A 27,727-nucleotide genomic window follows, 5' to 3' on the forward strand; every position below is an offset into this window, starting at 1 on the left:
CGTGCACAGCCCCAGGCAGCACGGCATCACCAGAACCCCTTCCGCACCTAAGAAAGAAGGAAAGACATTAATTGGGGCAATTGCAAAATAAAGGACAAACTACCAAAACAGCAAACTTACCTGGCGAATGGAGTCGCAGCAGGCCTGGACTCTGAGGGGCCCGCACCAGTGAAGCAAATAGGCTGCGACGCGCCCATCCACAACGCGCCCCTGCACAGAACAGCAGGACGGAGGGCGTACCATACCAAAAAGCAAGGTGAGGAGAGCACTAAGGGGTTGGGGTCCACAAGGGAGGTGGGCTCCAGGCTAGGAGAGAAAAAAAAGCTAAATCCAAACTCCTGTGTTTTCAGACCCGGTCCTCAGCAGAACAAGAGTCCAAGGAAGTGAGTCTAGGGTCGGAAGCAGTCCAGCCAGACTGAGTGGCGTCCCCGTGGATATCAGGTGAGCGTTAGAGTGCGCCAGTTCACCCAAGACTATGTTAAGGTCCCACACAGGGTGCGGCCTCTTGACGGGCGGGTAGAGCCTAGCGAAACCCGTCAGATGTTTCTTTACGATATGATATGATATGGCATTTGTAACGTGCCTTTACACAAGTGTTTCAGGACAAGGGTTGGAGGACGAGAAAATGCCTTCCTCCGAGTTCCTGTAAGCCCCAATGGCTGCAAGGTATGTGCGGCAGGTGTCAACCTGCACTCCTGAATGAGCGAGGTGTGCCGAAAAGGAGAGCATGTCGTCCAAAGTGCACATCAAGGGGTCAATTCCCTTGGAGTCTGCCCAGTGGCAGACTCTGGTCCATTTGCTTTTGTACTGGGCCCTGGTAGCTTTGCTCCTGACGCCCTGTATGATCTCCAGATTGGCCTGTGAGAGGCTAAGGTGTCGAAGCATTACCTGCTCAGGTACCACGCTGTGAGGGCCAGTTTCCCTGGCGCAGGGTAGATGACTCTGGCCCCTTGCTGTGCCAGAAAATGTGCTGGTTCTGTCGGAAGGTGTATCGGGGGAACCTCCGAGAGGCTGAGTATCTCTGGAAAAACATGGCCTGGCCAGCCACCATGGAGCTATCAGAATGATGAGGAGTCGGCGAGACACCTTGATTTTGCAAATTACCCTGTGGATCAGGGGAGTGGGCGGAAAGGCGGTCCACTAGAGGTGAAATGCATGGCACAGAGAGCCGGGCCCTGACCTTGCCAGGATGCAAACTGGGGACACTTCTTGTTGTGCCACGGGGCAAAGAGATCCACGTGGGGGTGACCCCACCTGCTGAAGATCTCCTGAACAAGGTCGTTTAGCTTTCACTCGTAATTGTCCGCTTCCAGGTTGGATTCCCCCGGGAGGTGGACTGCTGTGAGGTAAATGTCGTTTTTCAGGGCCCACTCTGACATGCTGATCGCAAGTCTGCCGAGAGGAGGGGATCTGGTGCCCCCCTGTTTGTTGACGTTGTACATGCTGGTCGAGTTGTCTGTCTGGATGAGGACAACCTTGCCCCTGAGAAGTGGTAGGAATGCTCTGAGCGCTAGCCAGATGGCGTTCAGCTCTAACCAGTTGATGTGGTATTCCTGCTCCTGTTGAGTCCAGGTGCCGTTGACCGAGAGATCGTCCAGTGTGGCTCCCCAGCCCTCGATCGCGGAGTCTGTTGTGATGGTGGCCTGCGGAGAGGGCGGCCGAAAGGGCTTACCCGTCCGTAGGACGCAGTCCCTGGACCACCATGATAGGTCCAGGTGGAGGGATGGAGGAACGTTGATCATCTCGGATTGCGAGCCCCGCTCCTGATTCCATGAGGCCGCGAAGTGCAGCTGAATCCTCCTCATCCTTAGTCTTGTGAGCGGCACGGCTAATAAGACCGCTGCCAGTAGACCCAGGAGATGTTGGTACCACCATGCTGAGATCACTTCTGTGCTGAGGAAGTGGGCGGTGGCCCTCTTGATGGCCGAGATTTTGTCCTCCGACAGAAATACCTTCTCGGAGCACGTGTCCCAGATGAGGCCCAGGAATGTCAGACTCTGGGTAGGCTGCAGTTGTGACTTCTTGAGATTGAGCGAGAAGCCCAGATTGTGCATAGGGTTTTCATAAGGGCATGGGAAGAGTGGTGAACCGCTTCTGGAGAGGCAGCCCTGACGAGCACGTCATCGAGATATGTGGAGGCCCTGCGCCCTGAGGAGGGCCACCACGGCATTCATGAGTCTGGTAAAGACCCTTGGGGCCGAGTTGAGGCCAAAAGGAAGATCCTTGTATTGAAAATGGTAGCCCATGATCCTGAACCGTAGGAAAGAATGATCGGACTGCCAAATCAGTCTCCCTTGTCCAATGTCTCTGCTATAAAAGCTGGCGTAACCATCTTGAATTTTTGCAGAGGTAAGGAGAGGTTGAGGGTGGAAAGGTCCAGCACAACTCTCCGGCCCGCCAGGTTTTTCTTCGTAATGGTGAAAATCCTGGAGTAAAAGCCAAAGCCTCGCTGGGAGGCTGGGATGTCCTCCACTGCCTGGCTCTCTACGAGCGACCGGATCTCCGCCTAAAGAGTTGCTGTCTCAAACTGTGGGAGTGGAGGGGAGGAGGGGAGGACAGGCTGGGATAGGATGGTGGTACCCTGTGGATACTACGGAGAGGATCCAGAGGTCCGCGAAATTCTGGCGCCAGAAATGTGCATGGAGAGCAAGCCTGCCCCCCACCGGAGACACGTGGACCCAAAGGGGCATGTCATGCTTTCCCTCAGAGGCTGTCGCTGAGGATGGGACTGGAAAAATCCCTTACCCCCACCTCCTTTTTGTTGCTTGCGGCGGCTCTGAGACGCCAGACCGCTCGCCGGCTCTGAGACGGCGAGCGGTCCGGCTGCCTGGATCTGCGTTCCTGGAAGCCGCAGGACCCTCCATATGTATGACCCCTTTCTGAGCGCTGCTGAGATTGGGTGTCTGATTTGGGCGTGGTCTTTGTAAGGCTGGATAAAGACTTAGCTGTTTGTGAGCTGTTTTTCTTCTTGTTCAGCTCTTCGTCCGTAGAGGAGTGGAAGAGGTTCCCTCCCCCCTCGAACGGTAGATCTAGTATGCGTTCCTGGACATCCGGGTTGAATTTTGTTGCCCGGAGCCAGGCTGTTCTTCTCATGTCCGTGGCAATACAGATGGCACGGCCCGAGGTATTAATATGAGCCACTGTGGATTCCTTGAGGTCATGCGCCACCAGCTTGTCTTCAGCTAGCACCGCCTTAAAGCGTGATTGGCTTTGGTTGGGGAGTTCCGGGAGGAAGTCCGCAATTTTCCACCATAATCTTTGATTGGCGGCTGCCAGCTGCCAGCATGGCATCAGCGTTGGCTTGACGTAGATGTAAAGAGGCATTGGAATAAAGTTTCTTGCCATACGCCTCCAATATCTTCTCCTCCTTGCCTAGCAGCGCCGCAGAAGAGGCTGAGGACAACTGGGGTTGGAGTATAGTGATGCTGCAGCGATCACCGAGGAGTGTGGCTGAGGATGGGTCGAGAGCAAGAGTGTATCCCCCTCCACCTGCCTGTACTTGGCATCCAGGCGTTGAATGACCGGCTGGATCGAGTGGGGCTTGAACCAACCCTTCTTGGCCAGGGAGAATACATCGGTTTGCAGTGGAACAAGCCTGATTTGCATATGGTTTTTTCCCTTTTGTAATGTCTTGGCAGGCGAAGAACGATGGTCTGGAGGGTTGCCCAGAGCAATGCCAGAGGTTAAGATTTATTCTAAACCTTCCAGCCATCACCTCTTTTGTTTTGCTTTTGTCACCCCAAGTGGGACGGGTAATCCCAGACGTGGGTCCCGTGCCTGCTGGGCCTAGCGATCCAAGCTACTCCTCACTGATGATGCCCAACAAGGCTGAAACATGTCTGGGGATGCTTGTGGTCTCGTGCAGAAGGGATGTGACCTAGCAGTTCGGGCTGGACTACCCCTCTTGGGGTGGGACCAAGCCTGATTTGCATATGGTCTTTGCCCTTTTGTAATGGCTTGGCAGGTGAAGAACGATGGTCTGGAGGGTTGCCCAGAGCAATGCCAGAGGTTAAGATTTATTCTAAACCTTCCAGCCATCACCTCTTTTGTTTTGCTTTCGTCACCCCGAGTGGGACCGGTGTGCCCAGACGTGGGTCCCGTGCCTGCTGGGCCTAGCGACCCAAGCTACTCCTCACTGATGATGTCCAACAAGGCTGAAACATGTCTGGGGATGCTTGTGGTCTCGTGCAGAAGAGATGTGACCTAGCAGTTTGGGCTGGATTACCCCCTTGGGGTGGGACCAAGCCTGATTTGCATATGGTCTTTTCCCTTTTGTAATGGCTTGGCAGGCGAAGAACGATGGTCTGGAGGGTTGCCCAGAGCAATGCCAGAGGTTAAGATTTATTCTAAACCTTCCAGCCATCACCTCTTTTGTTTTGCTACTTGGCATCCAGGCATTGATTGACCGGTTGGCTGAGTGGGGTTTGAGCCAGCCCTTCTTGGCTAGGGAGACTACATTGGTCTGGATAGGAATCCCCAATTTGGCAGAGGGGCGTTGCGTGGGAACTTCAGCCAGAACCCCCTCTGTCGGCTGCTCGACCTCTGGTTGGGGAGGCCCAGGTACTCCGCCAGACCAGCAAGACATTTGTGGAAGGCCCTGGCTGAGGATGACGTGTCCGGATCGGTTCCCAGTCAATTGGTCGAAAAAATTTGGTCGACAGGACAATTGGTCGACACCATTTGGTCGAATGCCAAATGGTCGAATTCTTTTTTTTTTTTTTTTACACTTTTTTTTTTTATTTTTTTTGGGGGGGTCCCCCCCCAACCCCCTTTTTTTTCTATTTTTTTTTTTCGACACACGAAAACCCACAAAACACATATATATATATAAAAAAAAAAATTCGACCATTTGGCATTCGACCAAATGGTGTCGACCAAATGTCCTGTCGACCAGTTTGCTGTCGACCAATTGACTGGACACCGTCCGGATCCTCGTCCTTGTCCATATCCTGCGGATCTGGAGGGTCCTGTGGAGGAGGAGGAGGAGGAAGAGGAGTACTGGGACCGCAGCTGGAGGCGGCGGAGGTTGCGGAGTTGGCTGTGGAGCCAGAGGAGGCGGCTGCACTGGGGGCCTGATGGAGGCGTCTGTGGTGCCGCTAGCATGGCGGGCATGACTTCCCTGATGGCGTCTTTGATGATAACCCCCATCTGAGGGGATCTCATGAAGCCGAGGAACTTCTCGAAGAGCACATCCTCACTGGCCAAAGAGGTAGCAGGGGGTGCCGACGGGGTCGCAGGGGGCTTCTGGAGCCGCTGCATACCCTGTCCATATGGACGTAAAGGAAGGCTGCCCTGTGCAAATTAGGGATAGACTGTAGGCCACATACCTGGTTGAGGCCAGTCCCACCTTGACACTCGTTCTTCGCCGAATTCCTGGAATGGCGTCGGACGGGTGCCTCTTTCTGGCACAGTGGCCATTTTATCGAGCTGCCTGCCACGTGCCTGGGACATGGTGCTCGGCCCGCTGGGCCCGGCCTCATCCAAGACTCTTGCCTGTGGATCACAAGGCCTATCCTGCTCCTCTGCCCGGTAGGTGTGACAACCTCGACCCGGGGGTCGGTAGAGCTGCGTTTAGGCACCCCCTCGGATGTAATGCTGTTATTAGGGCATAGCCCCTTGGACGTATTGCTGGTATTAGGGCGTAGCCCCTCGCCATGGTGCCGGTGAAAGGGAGGAACCCCTCTGGTGTAGACCTGGTAAAAGAACGAAACTTCCAGTCCCTCAACACTGCGCCCGGGAGGATCCAAGGATCCCTCGACCCAAAAGCCGGTAGCTGAAGCAGCCTCAGTGCACGTGCAGGTAGAAGGACCTGGCCGGTCCCTCCCGCACAGGAGAGTACCTGGGAAGGAGTCTACCTTGCAGGGGTGCACTGGAAAATATCGGCCCTACCTTGGGCCTGGTTCAATGCTTCACAAAGTTGTTGAGATCCTCTGGAGGCGACCTCTGGAAGAGCTCCCTTCACCTGACTAGTCTGCTCTTCAGCGCCTTCGAGGACAGCAAGTCACACGCCGAACATGATTAACAACCGTGGTCTGGGCCTGGGCCAAGGCAGCGTAGGCAGAGGGCGTGGGGGTCTGAAGTTGGGAAAAGCATGTTGCAGGATGGACACCTGCTGAACCCTGTAGAAGTCGACATGCGCCGGAGTGGAGCGTGACGCCTGGGGACAGAGTACGTAATGATAGATGAGACAAAAAAGACAGAGAAGAAGTATCCGCACGTGGAAATACAAGGCCAAAGCCAAACCCAGGAGCGCTGGTGAATTCGGCCCATTCCCGTCGATGCGGAAAAGAGGACTGAGGTGTGGTGGCAGAGTCAGGGCAGCGCATGCTTCCTGGGCCGCAACCCGTGTGCCTCTAAATTTAAAGGGCAAGAAGGTTTTTTTCTGGTGAAAAAGGTTCCGTCTCCCGTCCCTTGGAAGGGACGCCCATACAATATGGAGGAAAGGGGACGGGACATAAGAGTACTGTGTGATGTAACTGCAGAGTGGTCAACCAAAGAAGCCGCCCTGCACGGTAGCGGTCATGGAGGCTCTGTTCCAGTGTTCTGGTCACATGACTGCCAAAGCCCATCAGCAGACGGCAGTGGGAAGGGAACACTGGACAGAGAGGCATTCCTCGGATGACCAATCAGACGATACGTTCCTAGGCTCTGATCAGGTAGCCAGCCCTCAAACTATCTACCACAGAGTTTGTGAAGGCCATTATCTAAGAGGTATTGTCTGAATGTCCCTTTTCCCACCAGCTGCAGGGTGTCTTGTGTCCCGATCTCAATGGTGCTGACCAATGGCAGTGTATTACAGTTCCGGTGGTCAGCCGAAATGTTGCTTCATTAATAACGAGATGTTCTGGAGTGGGTTGTGAATAAAATATGATACCACATGGGGAGGTGAGGTGATGGGAAACTATTGAACTGTTTGTTCTAATGACTCTTTCACTAACTAATGCATCACTGAGGAGGCTATGCAGACACTGATTTGGCGATGGTCTGCCAGGCCCCCAAGAGCCGTCCTGCTTTTCAGTGGAAGGGCGAACCCATGGTGGAGGCTTAGAGCAGAGGGTACTCTAGTGTATCCAGCACGTGAGTATAACCATGCAAGAAGATACTGCAAAATAGGTATATGCTAGTAGAAGGGGGAAGCATAGATTGCTTTTATGGTGTATAGGACGCATCTTTGAGATAAAGGAGGACGATCAGCCGTAGTAGTGCAGATATTAGAGTGTACCACACGATGGGGAGTGGGCACGCCTGTGGTAGAACGGGAGGGGTATGTGGCAAACTCCCTTAGACAGGAGTGGCGCGTAGTCCAGGCGATTTTATAGTTGCGTCATTAGGCTACGAGATGTGTTGGTTTTGTCTTGTAGGGAGAGACATGAATGTGGTAGTTCGAGTCATTGAATGGTGAGGGCTTGTAGTGGACAAGTCAGCACCCAGAGGTATCTTGTGTAAAATGGAGGCTTTTTGCATTATTAACAGCAGGAGTGTGCCGGTTGTGCATGGGTAGACACTAGACACTCTTGCACTAACACAGTGAGCCCATGAAAAGGGCTGTCAAGTACTAACATTGAGTGAGTGTTCTGCCTCTGGAGAGGGCCAGTGTGGTCGAGTGAGTGGTCTGGCCTGTGGAGAGGGCCAGTGTGAACGGGTAGAGTGAATGTTTCAGTCTGTGGAGATTGCCAGAATGAACATTGAACAGTGTGCTTGGGAATAAAGGAGGTGGTAAGAGTTGGGGGCAACAGAAAAAGGGGAAACACAGAGTAGTGGAATAAAAAAGAAAAGGAAATAATGGCATATATGGACAGCCCCTAAGACAGTATGTGCCGTAAATTGCCCCAGTATCATGATAAAATATTAAAATGCAACTTCCAGCAGGCAAAGGCAACTGCAGGGCAGTCTTTCCACGCCTGGCAGGAGAAGGGACGCTTGACAGTAAAATAATAGAGAATACGTTCAAGGCTCTAAGCTAAAAAGCAGGCAGAATATATTGGGTCTCTGGTAACTATACGAGGAGACTAAAGAGGACAAATTAAAGCAAGAAGAAGTGACAGTGGGAGGGGACAGACCAAGCTCACCACCCATACCCTACGGGTTATATCCCACTTTATGACCAGCCGCTGGGTACACTAACCCACAGCGGGATACATCTAATGAAGATCAGGAGAAAAAGGGAAGGAGGAACAAAGAGAGGAGATGCACATGCAGGGCAAAAGAAAATATCTAGCAGACATCGAAAAGAAAACATGGCAGTAAGTGGATGCGTTGTTCAGTGAAGCAGAATGGGTCATTGAAGAAGAGGTGAGGAGGAAGAACAAGGGGGAGAAAGGGAAATGGGCATTGGGAAGAATAAAATTCAAATTAGATGGGGAGGACAGAGAAGAGGAAACGAAAAAATACGATGAGAGGGCGGGGAAGACAAAGCATCAGATGAAGGGTTAATAGGAGACAAATGGAGTGACAAGGACAATGATGAATGGACACCCAACAAAGTAAGGAGAAGGGGAAGAAAAGGGCAGAGATGACAGGACAGACAGTTGAGGTTGGGATTGGTCCACCGCCTTATACAGTAGGACGTGGATTGTCAAAATGGGTTTAAAAAGTTGTCAGGGGAGGGGCGGGGGACCAAAAATGCAGGTAATGCCTTTATTAGAGAAGTGACATGGGGGAGCCCAATATGTGCCCTGGGAAACAAAGGACCAAGATAACCTAATATGTAGTTTACCTTCTCTCATGGCAGGGGCCAGTAAATGGATACAGGCACTAGAGAAAAAGACAGCAGGTGTGACGCAGACCATAGGGGATATGACAATCATAGGAGAACAGGCAGACAAAACTTGGAAGACTGGCTACAAATGCACATGACGGAGCTCCATTTAACAATTGTTGAGCTCGTGCTTTGGTCGTTCTAAGAAGCATGTATCCAGACAACTATGACCTAGGGACAGTGATGACTCATAAAATGAAAGGAGAAGATGACCTGGCAGAATGTATAAAGAGAGTTCAGGATTTATGGACCCGAGAGACACGAAGGTCCTGGGCCGAATGTATACCATTGTTCTATCACATACTAGTGAAAGGATTGCCAACAGAAGTACAGGCATCCTTAGACAAGATAGTGGGCAAGGTTTGCCTGAAATACAAGCCACAATAACACACTATTGTAAAGGGAAGCAGGAAAGCGAGAGGCAGGCAGCGTAGAATGCTGTGAAGGCAGAAAACAAATTAGCACAAAAGAAGCTGGCTAAATACACTATGGAAGGAGCACTGTTAGTGCCAGATGCTGCTGCCATGGAACAAGGAAGGTACATGCAGCCACAGTATGGGCCACAATGGGGAATACTACCGCAGGGGAACTACATGCATGGGGGTTACTTTCCTACAGGAAGAGGGTTTTCACAGTGAGAAAGAGGAGGATTATCAGGAAACAGGGTCTTTAGACCATGCTACATATGTCAGAACATGTGACACGTAGCACGCATTTGTCAGTTTATGCAACAGGCAGATGCACAGGCAAACCAAGTAACGCAACAGCAAGGACTCCAATGGCAGCCGATACAGAGTCCTCCAGTGCAGATGCAAGCACAGGAGTGGGGAGTGCAGCCCCAAGGATGAACAACTGACAGCAAGGCAATGGTCCCAGTGGTGACCGAGCCACACACAGTAGCAGGGGGGAACCACAGTAGTGCTAGGGCAAAACGTTGTGCCCCGCTATACAGGGGTCAGTGTGGTAGGAGGGAATCTCTTTCCCATTATACAACACACAGCAATAGGGGGGCCCACAGAAGGTTGTAGTGATACACAGAATTGCAACCTTGCCAATCAGGGCTTTAGAGGACAGCATTAGCCGCTGAAAGCCAATAGTGTATTCAAAGTATGTGCTAATAATGCTGACAGTAGTCTGTTGTAGCACTTCCATTATGCAGTAGTGAGCTACAAGGAATATGCAGGCCTAGTATGAGTGATAGGTCACATTATGCATTGTTGATAGACAGGCAGGGAGAGGGCCCTAGCTCTGTAGCTAATAGGTATTTTTGGAGTGTTTGGAACATTATGGCACCTATATAGCGCTTAGATAGCCAGTCTTAAGCGCTATGAACACTAAGCTATGAGTGCATGCCTTTTAGAGCTTGCAGATGGGGTTAATACATCCCTGCTTCCCTTAGAATATTCTGCCTCACTAACGTTAGCCCTGCATGGCCCCAAGCTAATCTCCTTTTCTCTGGGAAGGCACTGATAAGACATTCCTGAGCTTTCGCTCAGATGAGCCAGGGAGGGGCTCAGAAGAAGGAGCAGTGGAAATTAACAGAGTTGGGTTTTTTCCATGAGCCAGCCTATATTTTGCACAGGGAAAGTTCTGGAACTGTGCGTCACGGACGGGCAGCACGAGATTATAAAATATACATGCTCACATGACTCGGGTGGGAGATCGTCCTGTGGACTTGGTTCGAGCCAGATCAAGTGCCCGCAAATGGAGCTCTGACGGAATCCCGGCAGCGCTGTCCTCTGAGCGGGGCTTGTTACAGCTAGCTTATGAGGGCCAGGGTCTCCCAGTGCTGATTGAAGGGGCGTAAGACTGTGTTTCTCTATGTTTCTCTATATTTCTTTATGTTTATCTAAGTTCCATGTTTCTCTATATTTTGCATTTCTCTAAGTTTTATGCTTTGTAATCTTCTCTAACTTGAATCCCAAATGTATATGAAATTCACTGTTTAGAATAAAATACTAAAACTTATTGAAGGTGTCATTTGTCACTAGCATGAGATCACTGCTCAGCACAATAGAACCTGTATTTTGGGCTGAATTGGGTATTTTCTGCTCTCAAAGGGCTGGCCCCGAGGAAGATTTTGCCCATATCAAGACATTTGGTGGCAGCTTTGTGGGATTTGTGAAGAGCAGTGCCTTGCTGTGAAATGACAAATTGTGTGAGAGAACACAGTGTAGAGTGAGGAGCAGGCTGTCGCATTTCCTTGGTGGTCTCACTGCAGCTCTGAGACTTCAAAAGACAGCAGCGTTGTGTCGGCTTGCCGTGGCCGATAGCTTGTGTGGTTAAGACGCCCTTCAGTAAATCAGTCGTGACTGACTTATTGCTTGGGAATGGAGCAAGGGAGTACAAGGCGATAAACAAGCGGGAAATGGCTTTGTTTAAAGCGCTCCGATGAATGGTCAAGAAAGATGTATGTTCAATTAGGAAAGAATTTTATCATGCGGTTTCCTCAGTTTAAAGTTGTAATTTGAAATGCAAAGTGAGACGGAGTTCTCATCTCTATTCTGTCATGAGGGCAGGGAAAAATAGTTGCAAGGATTTGACATGCAAATTGTGAATAGTAATTTAACCATTGACTCAGCCCCAGTGTGCTAGCGAGTGGGGGGCTGTAATGTTCGGAGGCGAAGGTTCGCTTTTTGATGTATGCTTTTGAAGTGTTGACATTCCTGAAAAATAACGTGGAGCCGTGCTTAGGAGAAAGAGTAACATCTGTGCTGAGAGCCTAAAGGGTTTGTTTTTCTTTTGGCAACTGTAAATTCCATGTGCTGGTGGTACATTCTGTTTAAAGGAAACACACTAAAATGACTATATTGCATTTTAAGCTGTGCCATGCTTATAATGGGTGAGAGACTCACTTAAAAAAGAAAGTGAGTGATGTTATTTGGATTTTCGATTTTTGTATATTGATTTGAAATTGCAGAATCAGTTTGCAATGGTTTGGGGGGAAAAAACAATTTATATTTCTCTAAATTGCCCCTGGAGTATTTTTGACTGTTCCCACGCTATGCCATGGATTTGTACTGTTGCCTTATAAGTGATGCATGTTTGGAAATAGTGACCTGTTGACTGTGATACATGGTGAAAAATGTTGTTGACACAATAACAGCCCACAAGCAATATAGAGTGTGGGTTGCTCTTGCAGGGAAACCGTGCAGGGAGCTGCACTAAATATGGCATTTTTTGTTTAAATGCACTGAAATAAGTGGTTATATTCTGGCAATGGTACAACAGAATGAAAAATCTGTGTGTGATAAGATAGCACAAAGATTTAGTGGGTTGTGGGTTCTTTTGAAAGATCGCACATTGCATTGGAGTGAGCCCGTGAAGCCAAACTACAAGGTTACGAGGAAAAAGGAGAGAAAAAAAAAACGTATGCTTTTAAATGAGACATTAATCAGTTTAAAACAGGCTAAAAGACGCTTTGACATTTTGCTAAATTACATGGAGTAGAATCTGATGAGAAGAAAAAGTGCCTCTTTTGAAAATAAGAGTCTTGCTGTGTGTGCAGAGCTTGTGCCTTGAAGCTGTCTTGGGCGAGGTGCAGGAAGGCAAACAAAAGCAGAATACTGCACTCCTGTTTAATGAAATGGTGTTTCAGATATGGGAGCTTTTCTGAGTTGCTGGAACAGTGCAAGAAAGAGTTAATCTGGATGAACTGTCTGAAACGAGTGCCTTCCATTGAAGCCGCCACAGTTTAAGAGTTATAGGCAAAGAGATAAGCTTGCTGCGCGAAAGATAAACAATGACATTCCTGCATTCCATCCCCTGTGAGAGACACCGGCAGTGTGAAAAAAAAAACTGAGGAGAGGGGGTGCAAAGACAGAAATGCTGATGTACGCATGCTTTCTAACGGCATGCAATAACAGAGCTGATCAGAAGTAAAGAATTTGCCCAGTAACACTGGAAGGAAAACAAAGGCTGCATGCAGGATGGCAGATGGGCACATCACATCTGAACATTGGGGAACCTGTGCATCTGTGAATGGGCTAAGAAAAGACAGCTGCCCATTCCAACAGACATTGTTGTGCAAACCGCATCCCCATGCACCATGTGATGTGATGTGAAGTGAAGCGACATTGCTGTGCAAGCTGCATCCCAGTGCTCCATGTGATGTGAACTGAAGTAAAGCGCTGTGCACTGGAGAAGAAACCTCTAGGCGCTTTGAGAAGAGAAAATACACAGCTGGCAAAATGCAAGCTACATTGCCAGGGCTGGAGTAACTGACAAAGACATTATGGCATTCCAGATGGAAGCAAAACTGACAAAAAGCGCTTAGCCGTTTTGCAAGAGACAGCATGCAGAGCGGGGCTTTGGAGTACAACATGAACACTGCACATTAGCCATGATCCAGAAGCCTCACGGCTTAGTGCAAGAATGAATGATTTGTTGAAGCAACAAAAGAAACTGACTTAGACTATCGCGCTCAAAGGGGTGGGCCAAGAAATCAGCAAACACCCTTTGAGAAAAATGATAAGTGAAAAAACCAGAGGCTTGAAAGACACTAGCTGTATGGAGAAAAATAAACAAAGCTGCTTGTGCAACTGCAGGCGATATTGGACTGAAAGACTTTACCTTTGAAAAATGGAGTGATGCCAGCAGGGAAAACTAAATCAAGATCATGAGACACTGGAAGCAAGTTGGCGCCTGGCATTCGTGATCGCTTTGGTGAAAAAGAAAAGCATTGTGCGACCTGGGTACTTATTATATGGCTTTTGTAAAAGCACAGATCAGTCTGAGGTACCATTGACCAACTATGATTGCGTTGCACAAATGAGTTTGTGATTAGGCAGTTACACCCCGTATGGTTGAGTGTAAATAAGTCCCCAGAAACATGCAGAAGGGTGATAAATAATTGCAGTAGCGATGATAAAGTGTGTAGTTACCTGATGAGACGTCTGAAGATGGGGGTGGTGTTATGGGAAGGGGTGGATAACGCTGATATTGAAGTTTTGATGACATCCTAATGTGAAGAATAATGACACTGTAGTTTTGATGAAATCCTAACATTTCTGTTTGTATTTTGCCTAGGCAAAAAAGCAAGACAATAACAGAAATAGATGTGTTCAATTTGCGGGTGACACTGATCAGTCAAGCAGACGCATTCTCAGAGAAAGCGAATTACTGCGAAACGTCCTGCACCGCACTCAATGCTGCTAACATGCATGACGTATGAGGACATTTGTTCTGCAACCTGCGAAAGGTGTCCAACAGAGTAATCACTTTTGCTGAACTGGCACGGTGCAGACTTGGCTAGTTAGCAAATATTTGATGCTGCACATTCAACTGATCCAGTTGCTGGAAATGACTTAATTGACATGTCTTGCCTTTCTTGTTTAAAGGACTATGGACAATGGGTTGTGGACTGTAAGATCATACACCACAAACAGCTGTGTGACACAGCACTTGAATGCTAACACATTGAAAAATGGTTTTTAAATGCACTTTTTGAGATGAATCTGAAAAAACGAAATGGTTTTGCTCTTCCAACTGAATTGCTTTAACCAGAGATGTTTTGCTTTTTGAAAAAAAAAAAAACTTCTACGTTGCACGTAGGCAGGAAAATGATTTATGAATTGTTGGGGCAGCAGGATTATGCAAGCAGGAGCGTAATTTATTTTGAGATAAAATGAGTGCGCACATCAAAGTCACCTGTGCGTGGGTTAAGATCCTTAATTGAAGTAATGCTGCCAAGTGTGTGAGCTCTAATTTGAGATGGTAACCTTTGAAACACTGGATACTTTTACAGCCAGCTTAAGGCAGGTAAATGAAACCATGACTGACTTGATGTTTGATTTTATGACACAGTGTGTGACACGGTTTTTGTTAAACCAACCAGTTTCATGTTTTAGTGGGGACAGCTGTCTCCAGCACACTAATGCAAAGAGTCACCTTTTGATTGTAGACATTTGGAATAATTCTTTGGAAAAGCACTACAAATGAGTATCCACATGGAATTACTAGCGTACTGGCCTGGCACATTGTCGGGGATCTTTTGTCACTGAATGGTGATAACAACGATTTGTTTAATTTGTTTAATGTGATGTTTTTCTGACCAAGAACTGCAGCGAGTGTTCTCGCCAAGATTTTATGGACTATAACTTGACTAAATGCATTTTACACAATGGTGTGATGAAACAGCCACTGCCGGAGGGTGGTATGGTGTTTGTGGCTAAAACTAATATTGTATATGGTAGATATCCCACTTGAAGAAGGGTATTCTCCAAGTCACAATAGGTAGACACTGTGAACATGTTAGATTTTCCAGTAGTAAGGCAACATGTAAATTGTAGGCTGGTAATGCACACCTCCATTATTACAGTGATACACTTAGACATAGATTTATCATGAGGAAATGTTTCCTTAGTACTACCAAGCTGCTACAAATGGAGTCCATTTCTATGGCCCATCACTAGAGTGCGCGTAGCTAGGGAGCTAGATTCATTAATTGCAGGAGCTTTATATGTTTGTGACATAGAAACTGTGCACAATAAGCTAGCCACTATGGGTTCTGATGCCAGCTCTGCTATAGAACTTCTAGCCTAGTGGGGTTCATTGATACGCCCAACACTGCTACAAGTATTGGCAACCACAACAAGACTGCTAAATACACACGATGCATTGTATGGCAAACATTGTTTAATCAGCAGGTGTTGGCTTTTTACTGAGTGGGGGCGACCATCCTCCACACACTGGCACGCGGAGCTACAGTTACCAGCATACATATGGATTAAATTGCTTGCTTTTGATTGCATGAATAACACATGCCATGCTTTGATGCAAATTAGTAGAATTGTTTTTATTTAGATAACCTGGTGCCCATGGGTTCACCTTGTTCACGAAATTAGATGGTTTCTGGTTGGGTTCCACATACATGGGGGAAGTGTCTAGTCACACAGCCCATAGTCACGTTTGAATGCCCTGGGATCAGGGGGAGGGTAGGCCCTTAGAATGAAAGGATGCCAGGTTTTAGAATTGGTAACCATACATAAATACAATAGTACATTGTAGATTAGACTACACTGGATTGCCTTGACATTCTAACTGCATGCTGCTTTTTAACTGACAATCCGTTATACAATAATTATTTAGGTATTGTTGTGTAGGCCAGGTTTTGGCTAGGGTAAATGCCCATGTTCACTTTGTGTAGGTATTTTTGTGTAGGCCAGGTTTTGGCAAGGGTATATGTCACTGTTCACTTTGTGGACATTTTTGTTTAGGTAGTGTTTTACCTTGCATGCCACGCTGACTAACCGCTAGAAGATAGTTTGCTTAAACCTCTTGCAAAGCCCCCACGGTCTTTATCACTGCACTAAATACTATATTGATGGGTATTAGTCAGCATTGTCGCACACACGTTGAATAGGGGTGGAATGTAGTGATACACAGAATTGCAACCTTGCCAATCAGGGCTTTAGAGGACAGCATTAGCCGCTGAAAGCCAATAGTGTATTCAAAGTATGTGCTAAAAATGCTGACAGTAGTCTGTTGTAGCACTTCCATTATGCAGTAGTGAGCTACAAGGAATATGCAGGCCTAGTATGAGTGATAGGTCACATTATGCATTGTTGATAGACAGGCAGGGAGAGGGCCCTAGCTCTGTAGCTAATAGGTATTTTTGGAGTGTTTGGAACATTATGGCACCTATATAGCGCTTAGATAGCCAGTCTTAAGCGCTATGAACACTAAGCTATGAGTGCATGCCTTTTAGAGCTTGCAGATGGGGTTAATACATCCCTGCTTCCCTTAGAATATTCTGCCTCACTAACGGTAGCCCTGAATGGCCCCAAGCTAATCTCCTTTTCTCTGGGAAGGCACTGATAAGACATTCCTGAGCTTTCGCGCAGATGAGCCAGGGAGGGGCTCAGAAAAGGAGCAGTGGAAATTAACAGAGTTGGGTTTTTTCCATGAGCCAGCCTATATTTTGCACGGGGAAAGTTCTGGAACTGTGCGTCACGGACGGGCAGCACAAGATTATAAAATATACATGCTCACATGACTCGGGTGGGAGATCGTCCTGTGGACTTGGTTCGAGCCAGATCAAGTGCCCGGAATTGGAGCTCTGACGGCATCCCGGCAGCGCTGTCCTCTGAGCGGGGCTTGTTACAGCTAGCTTATGAGGGCCAGGGTCTCCCAGTGCTGATTGAAGGGGCGTAAGACTGTGTTTCTCTATGTTTCTCTATATTTCTTTATGTTTATCTAAGTTCCATGTTTCTCTATATTTTGCATTTCTCTAAGTTTTATGCTTTGTAATCTTCTCTAACTTGAATCCCAAATGTATATGAAATTCACTGTTTAGAATAAAATACTAAAACTTATTGAAGGTGTCATTTGTCACTAGCATGAGATCACTGCTCAGCACAATAGAACCTGTATTTTGGGCTGAATTGAGTATTATTTGCTCTCAAAGGGCTGGCCCCAAGGAAGATTTTGCCCATATCAAGACAAAGGTCACAGCATGTCCAGTCCTAGCAGTAACTGAAGACCCCGAAGAGGAACCCGAAGTCACAGTGAAAATAGGACTAATTTCTCATAGTTACAGAAGCAACCAAATGCTGCATTAGCGAGGGGGGATTCCCACTATCTTACAAAGTCATGGATACGCAGGGGTATTCTGGGGCAGTGGTTGCGGTTCCAATACCAAATGATTTACCATAAACTATAGGGATGCAACATCTCATAGCTACCTTACTAAACTCCAAAAACACACACATCAACATATTGGGGAGAGATTTGCTCAGTAAATTGAATGCAACCATATAATTCACAGAGAGAGGGATGGTGTGCTCCACGCCCAGGATTTACTATGCCCGGGTAGAAGCTCCTCTCTTGGCAGCACACCGAAAAGCACCTTGCAAGCACAGCAATTATATTGTAGAGGAGGTCCCAAGTACAGCCCGCACTCCAACCGTCCATTTTAAAGTAGCAGGAACGTTCACACCAAAGTATGTGACGTACGAGGAGCAAATAAACCAGCAGAGAGTCGCAGTGGGGCTCCGTCCAGTACCTATCAGAAGAAACACACCCATTGAGGTACCGACACCTAAGAAAACCTGGACAATAAAGTATCAATTGAGAAAACCATATCAACAAATGAAACGGAATGACGATTGTCAGAGTACAGTCCCTGAAGACGCCAAAAGGGTCTTAAAGGAAGAAGAATGGTGATGTCACAAGAACCCGGACTGACTCACATATAGAAGATATGACGACCTGCGAATGAAAAAAGGAGACAAAATGCCATGGATAAGGGACATTGTGAACCTAAAGTGAAAGGACGATGTCAAATGTAAGAAGCTTATGCCATGAGCACAGCAAAGATATTCAGTTAATTTACACATATGCTTGGAACTGCAAGAAAGCTAAGAAAACCGTGCGGCTTGCTATGCTTAGTAGTAAGATAGATTGCGGCAAGCGCCACCTGTACATACCTACCTCAATAGAAGCTGGGGGAGCTGACGTGCACCCTGCACCTGGCCAACCATTCTGCATGCTGCTAGGCAAAGTGGAAAAGTATGAGTGGGGTTGGTGCCAAACAAATCATAATGGACAAAGTAATGTAGGGTCCTATAGTTAGTAGAACCAATGAGACGTCATACTTTTAGTGATTTCTACAGTAGCCATTTTTAAGGTGGGGTTAGATGCCCCACCTGACAGTGTTCACCCAATCCCCTCACCCCGTTACCATATACAGATATAGTACCTATTTTAAAGTGACCTTCCTATTACCAATAGAATTGCATGCAACATTTTAAATGTTACGCGTCAGTGATGACAAGTTTTTAGTATACATTATGTGTTTTTTACGAAGTTTGTTGGAGTTGTGAAGCGAGAAGGAAGATCAAGCAACCGCTGATATTCATAAAACGCCCCATTTTTTGTACTTGTCATTAAACGGACTCCCTTTGCCAAACCATTGAGTTGTCATTATTGTTTTGATGCTTGAGTATTAATCTGCATCCCCAGCCATCTCACGGGTGCTGCTACTCATCTTAAAGTGCTATTGGGCAACCCCCAGCTTTTTGGGCCGATTGGGGTCCTAGCGCACACTAGATAGCAGAGATAGGATTGTTTATCGATTATCAATGAGATAAGACACCCATTGACCGTCGACATAAAGTAACTCTGGGTCCTCGGCAATATCACAAGTCCTTTGGCATCTGGCTAAGTAGACTGAGAAGCTCCCCGTAAACAGTGGTTAGAATAAATTGTAAAACCTGCAGGTTAAGGTCTGAAGGAACCTGTGCTTTCCCCCACAAACCCCTTCCCACTTCTACGAGCAGCCGATCGGGTGAACAGCAGGAGAGGCGGTGATGAAGGCAGTGATCCGGAGCACCCAGAGAGGAAAACATGCGAACGGTAAGTGAAAAACACTGAACGTTTTGGCAAAAAGTGCATGCCTTAGAACAAGGGAAGGTAACGGAGGGAGGCGGGAAACAAAAATACAGTTAGAAGTAGAGTAGAATATTTATATATATAGGGGAAGGAAATAGTGACTCGAGGGTGACCGAGCATAGTGGATAAGGATACCAGGAGGATACCTGAGCATAGAGAGAGATATACCAGGGGGGACACCCGAGAAGAGAGGAATTCCTACACATAATATAGCGGTTAGAAGAAGCCTGCATCCAAAGTCCTGAATAAAATAGGAATAACTAGGAGACCAAAGCAGTTAAAGACGCTTTCTTTGAAAGGGATGGGCTTGCACCCCATGTCGGGGTAAAATATAGGGGCAGAGATCTGTGTAGCCGGCTGGAGTCTGTCTAGTCTGTCAACGTCTGTCTTATGTGTTGTTTGTTGTGACGTCATAGGATGAGATATTTTCCTTTGAGGAATTAGCATAAAACTTACGCAATTGTTTAGCTGAGATATTGTATGATATGAATTGATGCTTGTTGTTTGAAAAAGAAAGTATCATTTTTTGTGAAAAAATGGGATTGGAGCTTGCGACGATTGGTGCTCCCTCATATTGTTGAAGTTGTTCAAAGACACGGAAAAGCACAACAGGTATTATATAAAGAGAAGGTGAATATATTTAAGCATGGAAGACATGACACCATTAATACACTTGTGCAAGCAATTGCCAAAACATGCTTCTAAGCTGAAAAAGTACAGTGCAGAATGGGTTAAAGGAACCACAAACAAAATGTTTATGCCATGGCCCCAGGGTGGATCGCTGTCTAAAATGGTCCTGCAGCACATGACGAAATATTTGCACGCCACATACACATGCAAAGAGTTAGACAAACGCCTAGCAAGTTTAGAACTTTGGAAGATGTACCAAGAGGATAAGGAGGAGGAGCCGCCAGTAGATTGGATACTTAACGTATGCACAGAGGGGGTTGAGACGCCTTCTGCACCACCCGCCCCATCTGAAACTAAAAGTGAAGTCAGTAAAGACGAAGGATTATACCCACTAAGGGAACTTAAAGCAGCCACGGGGTATAGCAACCTGGCATATGAGTCACCTACGCAAAGTAGTGACGAAAACCCAGATAAAGACAGAGATAGAACTATCACCTCCAAGGTCCTGAGGGACAAAGAGAGGCACAACAATGAGAGAGGGGACCAGGCACAAGCAAGTACATCAAGCAAGAGAGAGAGAGCAAAAGATGGAAAGGAAATGAGGATAGAACTGATGAGATACCATTCACACAGAACGAATGGATGGGAGGTCAGATCTATTTTATTGAAACGCGATGGTAAAGGTATCGATGACGTGAGACGAAAGGGGAAGCTAGACAGTTTACAGAGAAAAGAGAAGGAAAAGGAAAAAGGATTGAGAGATGAAAGGATCAGGAAAAAGGATAGGCAGAGACGAGAGCAGTTGTATCGTAAAGAGCAAGAAAGACAATCCAATCATAAACAGAGAACAGCTAACGATCAGGACAGACAGGAACAAAAGCGAATAGAAGAAGAAGAGCAAAATACATGGGAAAAAAGAATAAAGAGACGAAGGGATGAGGAAATATAAAGGGCAAATGAACGTAGAAATGCAAAGAAAATGGAAGAAAAAAGGGTCAGAGTGGAAGCGCGGAAGCGTAGAGAATTCGATGACGACGTAGAACGTAAGCGAAGACAGAGAGCATGTGATCTTGAATATCTGGAAAGAGAGGTTAAAAATCCTGATCCAGTAGTAGATTGGGAAGACATTGAAGAATTATTTCCTGAGTACGATTCAGTATCAGGCAAGTCTATGGCAAATATCGAGGATGACTTCGACACCAGAAGCATCGGAGAGACGATCGATAGGATATATGATGAAATGGGGCTAGAACAAGTACCCCAAGGGAAAGGAGAGGACCAGCCTGTAGAGCACTCAGCTGTACAATGCTGAGGATGCCTCCCGAAGGAGTAGAAATAGAGAACTGTCCCTAGACAGGTTGACAATCAATAAAAACGCGGAGGATGACAGAAGTTGCACGAGTTGGGCACAGACGATATCAGACACCAAAAGAGATGAACATGAAGAAAAGGAGGAATAGAGGAGACGCTAAAAGCGCTTCTTTGGAGGAAAAGGGATAAGATGATCAGATTCTAGAGAGTCTGCACCCAAGGCATCAGAGTCAGCCGCACAGTCAGACCGACACGAAGAAGTATCTTACGGTCAGAGGGGGGTGTCTCCACCCTATGTGAGCCGATTAAGGACATTACCAGGTAGGCAGCGATGTGGGAATATTACTCCTACAATAGACAGGAAAATGATGAGAGAAGAGAGGAAGGGCTACACGTCACAATTTCTGTTGCTCGAGAAAGGAGGAACGAGGCCACAGTATATTCCATGACCACACATGGATCTAGAAAACCTGAAAAATAAGCTTCCAACGTTGACATCGGGAGCTGGAAAATGGATACACGAGCTAGAAAAAATGACGGGCGGAAACACGTTAGCTATAGGGGATATCAATTTAATCGCCATACTTGGTGACAGAACTGACCATGTGAGGACACATGCAGGCTACCCTGGTGTGACTACAGTTAATGCTGCGCATGATGGAGCGCCATTTAACAATTGCCGAGCCGTGGTATGGAAAGCATTACGATTGCTATATCCGAATACTTCTGACATGGGAGCTATAATGACACGTAAAATGAAGGAGTCAGAGGACCCTTTGCTTTACATCCAGAATTTCCAAGATGCATGTGTACTGGAAACGCGGGAATCTTGGGGGAAATCTATACCAGTGTTTTACCACATATTATGCCAAGGGCTGCCAGTTCAGGTAGAGAAGCAGCTCAAGAAATTGGTAGGAATCGAGGCCAAACCATGGTCTGAAATACAATTGACCATAGCCCACTATTGCAGACTGCTGCAGGAAAAGAATCGCAAAAAAGAGGCTGCACAAAAAGCAGAAGAGGCAAAATTAGTGCAGAAAAAATTGTCAAAATATGCCATTGAAGGGGAAATGATAACTAACACAGATGAATCGAATATACAGCAGGTCCATAATTCACAGCAGGTTAATCAGGGCAATAAGGGGTTTTACCCCAAAGGGAGAGGATTTAGATGAGGAGGATGGCAAGAGTAATCAGGGAGGCTTTCAAAACGATCAGGGAAGCTTTCAAAACATGAAAAATGGCAATCAAGATATGTTGAATGGGCAAATAATCAGACCACCGCCAATATGTTGAATGTGTGGGATAACAGGACATATAGCATGCACATGCAGAAGTCAAGACATGGTGCAAAACGACCAAGGAACAAGAGCAGGTATGGTGAATCCACCTGTGTTTTTACAGCAGGGAGGAAATGGAGTTGCACAGAATCACACGGTGCAACAGCAAACGCCAGGAGCACAGCAAAGCTTGCAACCTCAGAACTTGATACATTTTCCACAAGGACAGTCTCAACAGTCGCTAACACAATTGGTACAGACAGTAAGTGCAGGACAGGCTGCGAATTCTGGAATAAGAGTTAACACTGGCGATGGAGGAAATCCATTAACGCAAAATGGGACAAAGTTGTATATGGACTAGGACAGCTCACTGAGAACCCTGATGTGTTCTATCCTATCATTGACACCAGAACCTAACCAGGAACCAAGGGTGGATGTCGTTATAGGGGATAAAGAATATTCTTTCTTAGTTGACACAGGTGCAACACACTCGTGTATACGTGAAGGCAAGTTTTCCTTGTCCGGCGATACTACAAATACTCAGGGCTTCACATGAGCAACAAGTCGTGTTCCTTTTACAGATACACTTCCAGTCTCTATAGGAGAATGTGATATGAATGTACCACTGTTATATTCGAGACAAATCCCAATAAATATCTTGGGACGAGACCTAATGACAAAGTTAAACATGACAATCTCATTCACAGAGAAGGGCATAATATGTTCAACTCCAGGAATGCACTATTTGAATGTATGCGAGATGATTAGAGCATACGCGGGACACACAGCTATGAAAGCTATCCCATTAGAGCCAGAAATATTTGCATATGGAGTATGTTTGTTAATGGCAGGGCTACACGCCCTTGCAGACAAAACCATGAGAACCCCAGATGAATTTCTATTTAGGCCAAGAATACCTATGCACGAGGAGAAGGGACAAGTATTTCCCTTGACGATACACACAGGTATAGTGCGAGGGGAAAATGGCCTTGATTGGTGGTTGCGATGACAGAGGCCAACAATGGTGCACGGTAATCGCCGTTGAAGAAGGGTACAGGTTGACTGACGTCACTGATGACGATCTGTTTAACGAGCAAGCAGATAGAGAAGAAACAACAGTTGAAGTGACTCTCACTTTTTGGGCAAAAATTATCAAAAGAGAAGTGCCTCAGAGAATGATGCTGGCACAGAATCGTCCTGAATATTTTGAGGATGACATGGCCCAGGTGCCTGTCTCAGTATGGACCACAGGCCCCTATGATGTAGGCTTATTGAAAGGAGTCAGAGAAGTAAAGATTAAATTGAAGCCAGGAGCAATTTTACCCAAAGTACGACAGTATCCCATGTCTAGGGAAGCAGATGAAGGAATTTTCAAGACAATTTTGGCTATGATGGAACAGGGCATTTTAGTGATGTCAGAGTCGTCATGCAACACCGCAGTGTACCCTATCAAAAATCAAAGGGAGGGTCTTAGAGACTAATTCAAGATTTACGTCTGATAAATGATATTGTAGAGGCCGAGTTCCCTTTGGTCCCTAACCCGGCCACAATCCCATGGAATATACCTGTTGAGGCAAAATATTTCATGGTGATTTACTTGAAAAATGCATTTTTCTCAATCCCATTGCACCAAGACTCACAAGATTTGATGTCATTTACATTCAGACAGATGAGTCTGAAAAGCATGAGGTTGCCCCAGGGGATCTGTGAGTCTCCTACAATTTTCAACAGAGTCCTGCTGCCATATGACATTATGTACTTATGGCAGCGTTCAATTGAACTTGATGGATACCTATTTTGCCATTTGCCGTTCTCTAACATACGGCCAGTCCGTGATAGGGTGTGCTGTCCATGTTTATGTTATACCATCTAGCACCCCTTTTGCTGGGGGGATGTAGCCTATGAGAATTTTCATTTGTTGAACAATTAGGTTTTGTCTTGCTAACACATGGACAGAGGGGTTGATCTGGAAACCATAATAATTTATGACTTATTGAGGCAGATGTCCTTTTTTCCTTATAGGTTTGGATTGGTGGTTCCTTCATTTCTTACCCTCTGTCTTTCTCTTTTTCCTTTTCTTTCTGTTTTTGCAGTGTCAGATATTGTGTAGGTGAGACTCACATCGAGTTCCCCCACATATGAACTTTATTCAATCAAGACATCACTGCCCCGGAACAGAGGGGTCCTCTCTTCTCTGCACTCTCTCTTGTGGCTTCACCCAGGAAGAGTGATTTTCTTCAATTTTGAAGGTGTGGACCTTTATGTTGAACTCTGAACTGTTAAGGTGTGCTATTCGGTTGGTTTATGCATATGCCACTGGGATTGTAGTGAGTACCCTGAGTAATTTAGATCCTCCTCTCCCCGCTACCTGCCCTGTCAGATTCATTTCATTGCATATCCGCGGCAGGGGACTAGGGACGGTATGCTTTTTCACCCATTAAGGTTTCCACATTATGACTCTAATTGAGCTTTCTGTGCATGTTTTTAGACTATTGTCAAGAACCACATCATAATTACTTGTATGGAGTAACTGTGGGGTTGCTAGGCTAGGTCAAGGATTTTTAATTATGTATTTTTAACTTTATTATGTATTTTTCCCTTTTTTTCTTTCCTTTTCTTTGACTATTTGATGTATTTTAGTTATGAATCGGATTAAGATGGAACGCATTAATCATCTATACATACAGAGGAAGAATCAGGCTACGGAAGGACACATGGAACAATATCAAGATGTCCACCAATTGTCTGTTTAAATTGTTTGTGTTCCGAATAACTATAACCATTTCTGTTCTGTCCTGAGGAAGACGACTGTCAAGCCTTCTCTCTCTTTTCTGTTAAAGAGATAGATGCCTTAGACAACTTTTTTAGGTCATCGAAACTACCTACCCAGAGATAGCAGTGTAGCACATGAGATTGGTGGTAGCTGCACCAGATTCTGGTTGTTGGCTGCTTAGGTCGAAATGGTGACAAGTGTTGCAATCTGTCGTTTTTTTACTATCTTTGCACTTTAAGCTTGTCAGATTATTCTTAAATTTAATTTGAAATAGGGACAATAATAACGACTCACAGGGGATAATGTTCCTTTTTCTTTAACCCCTGGTGTATTTTGCCCCCCCCCCCCATTTTCTTTGCATATTTCTGTTCTGATTTTTTCCATCACAATCTTGACGGTGGATTTCTTAATTGTGCACCATGTTCCTAATTGGCTTTTGCACTGTGCACTTTATGTCCATCCTGCATTAGTGTTTATTAGATAACTATGCACTTTAATTGTATATACTTAACATTGATTGTCTGTTTTTATGCTGTTTTACCATGGATTCACCGTTATGTATGTAATTCAATATGTGAATAATAAAGATTGATTGATTTTATACCATCCGTGACCTGGCCTATCCCCTCATTGGGCTCCTATACTGAGAGTAATTCATTCCGCTCGAACTCTCTAGTGGTTTGCTCCACGTGACCCCACTCCTCTTTGTTGCTTGTTCTGCAGATGGACTTAAGCAATATTGCATTAGAGAGTGTTGTCTTGCTATATGTGGATGGCATCCTAATCTGCAGCACGACAGAGGAAAGATGCAGACGTGATTCTGTTCAGCTATTGACCATATTGGCTGAGAAAGGATCTAAAGTTGACAAATAAAAGTTACAATATTGTCAGCAAGAAGTGCTAGACATAGGCCAACTGATCTCGCATGAGAGGAAAAGGGTTTTTTAGGTCTTTGCAATTATGTCAGGGCTTGGGTCTTTGACTACAGCTCATATACCAAGCCCTTGTTACAGGCCCTAAAGAAGGCACAGGTGACGAAAGGGAAAATTGAATGGTCTGAGACCATGGAAAACGGGTTTACTGAACTCAAGAGAGCCATTTGCACTGCGCCAGTTCTAGGGATTCCTAATTATGCAGAGGAATTCTACTTGTTTTCACACATGAATGGCAGCGTTATGACGGCAGTGCTCACACAGAGAACCACATTGGGGTACAAGCCCCTGGCATATTACAGTGGGAATTTGGACCCAGTGATGAGAGGCCACTTCCCTTGCAAACAAAGTTTAGCTGCCGCAGCATTCACCATAGAGAACGCTACAACCATTTTGATGGGATGCTCCATCATGTTGTACGTCGAGCACGCGCTATTTGCTATTCTAGAGAAACCAAAGGGCACATTGACATCTCAGAGAGCTTCATCTTATGAAGTGATCATATCGAATCCATTGATTAAAATAATTTGATGTAAGATAGTAAACTCAGCTATGTTCATAGCAGAGCCAGTCACTGAAGGAGAGCCAATACATGACTGCACGAATTATGAAGAATTTTATGATGAGATACCCAGAGTGAAAGAAAATGCATTGGCAGAAGGAGAAATTGTCTGTAACGCTCACCTGGTATCCACGGGGGCGCCACATGATGCTGGATGGGCAATTGCACGCTATTTTGGGCTTTCTATGCTTCGTTATGTGATGGTTGTATGTAAGGTTTTTACTGCAGGCATTTCCAAGACCACGGGGGGGTCCAATTTGGAAGTATGATGATGCCTTCCATACATGGTATAAAATGGACTCTGTCCAGTGCTGGTGTGTAGCGAATTGTTGTAGGCATATTCGGCTATCCATAGCACATCTTTCCAATTCCCTTCAACCTGATGTAGCATGCACTTTAGGTATTGTTCCAGTGTCTGATTCGTCCTCTCAGTTTGACCATCAGTTTGGGGATGGTGACTAGTGGATAGACGGATATCAATTTGGGCAATTTCAACACTTTTCTTCCAGAAGTTAGAAAAAAATTGGCTACCTCGGTCTGAGATCAAGATGGACGGAAAACCATGTAATCGTACGATTTGCCCTAAAAACACCTTCACCAAACTGGATGCGGTTGGTAGGACCTTGAGCGGAATGAAATGGGCCATTTTGGAGAATAGGTCAACTACCACCAAGATGGTGTTAAATCTGTGGCAGGGAGACAGATCTGTGATGAAGTCGAGGGAGAGTGTATGCCAAGGTGCGGGCGGAATTTCCAAGGCCTGTAGAAGGCCTGCAGGTTTTTGTTTCTGGGATTTATTCTGTGCGCAAATGCTGCATGATAACACAAACTGCGTGATGTCTTTTCGCCAGGTCGGCCACCAATAGTTCCTTTTTACCTTAGCTAGGGTCTTGGCAATTCCTGGATGTCCTTCTACCAGGGAATCGTGATAGCTGGAAACAACTTGTTCCTGTATTGTCTTACTCGGTAGAAATAGACGTCCTCTGAAGTATGGGAGTTGGTTCCTTGTCGTATGGTGTTCACTCCGGGTGGTCCATTCTTGTAAAGCCTCGTTGTGCATTAGGAGCTGAATTCCTTCTTGGAGATTGT

The sequence above is a fragment of the Ambystoma mexicanum genome, chromosome 9 (genome assembly GCF_040938575.1).
Source record: "Ambystoma mexicanum isolate Mex_15411 chromosome 9, UKY_AmexF1_1, whole genome shotgun sequence".
NCBI lineage: Eukaryota > Metazoa > Chordata > Amphibia > Caudata > Ambystomatidae > Ambystoma > Ambystoma mexicanum.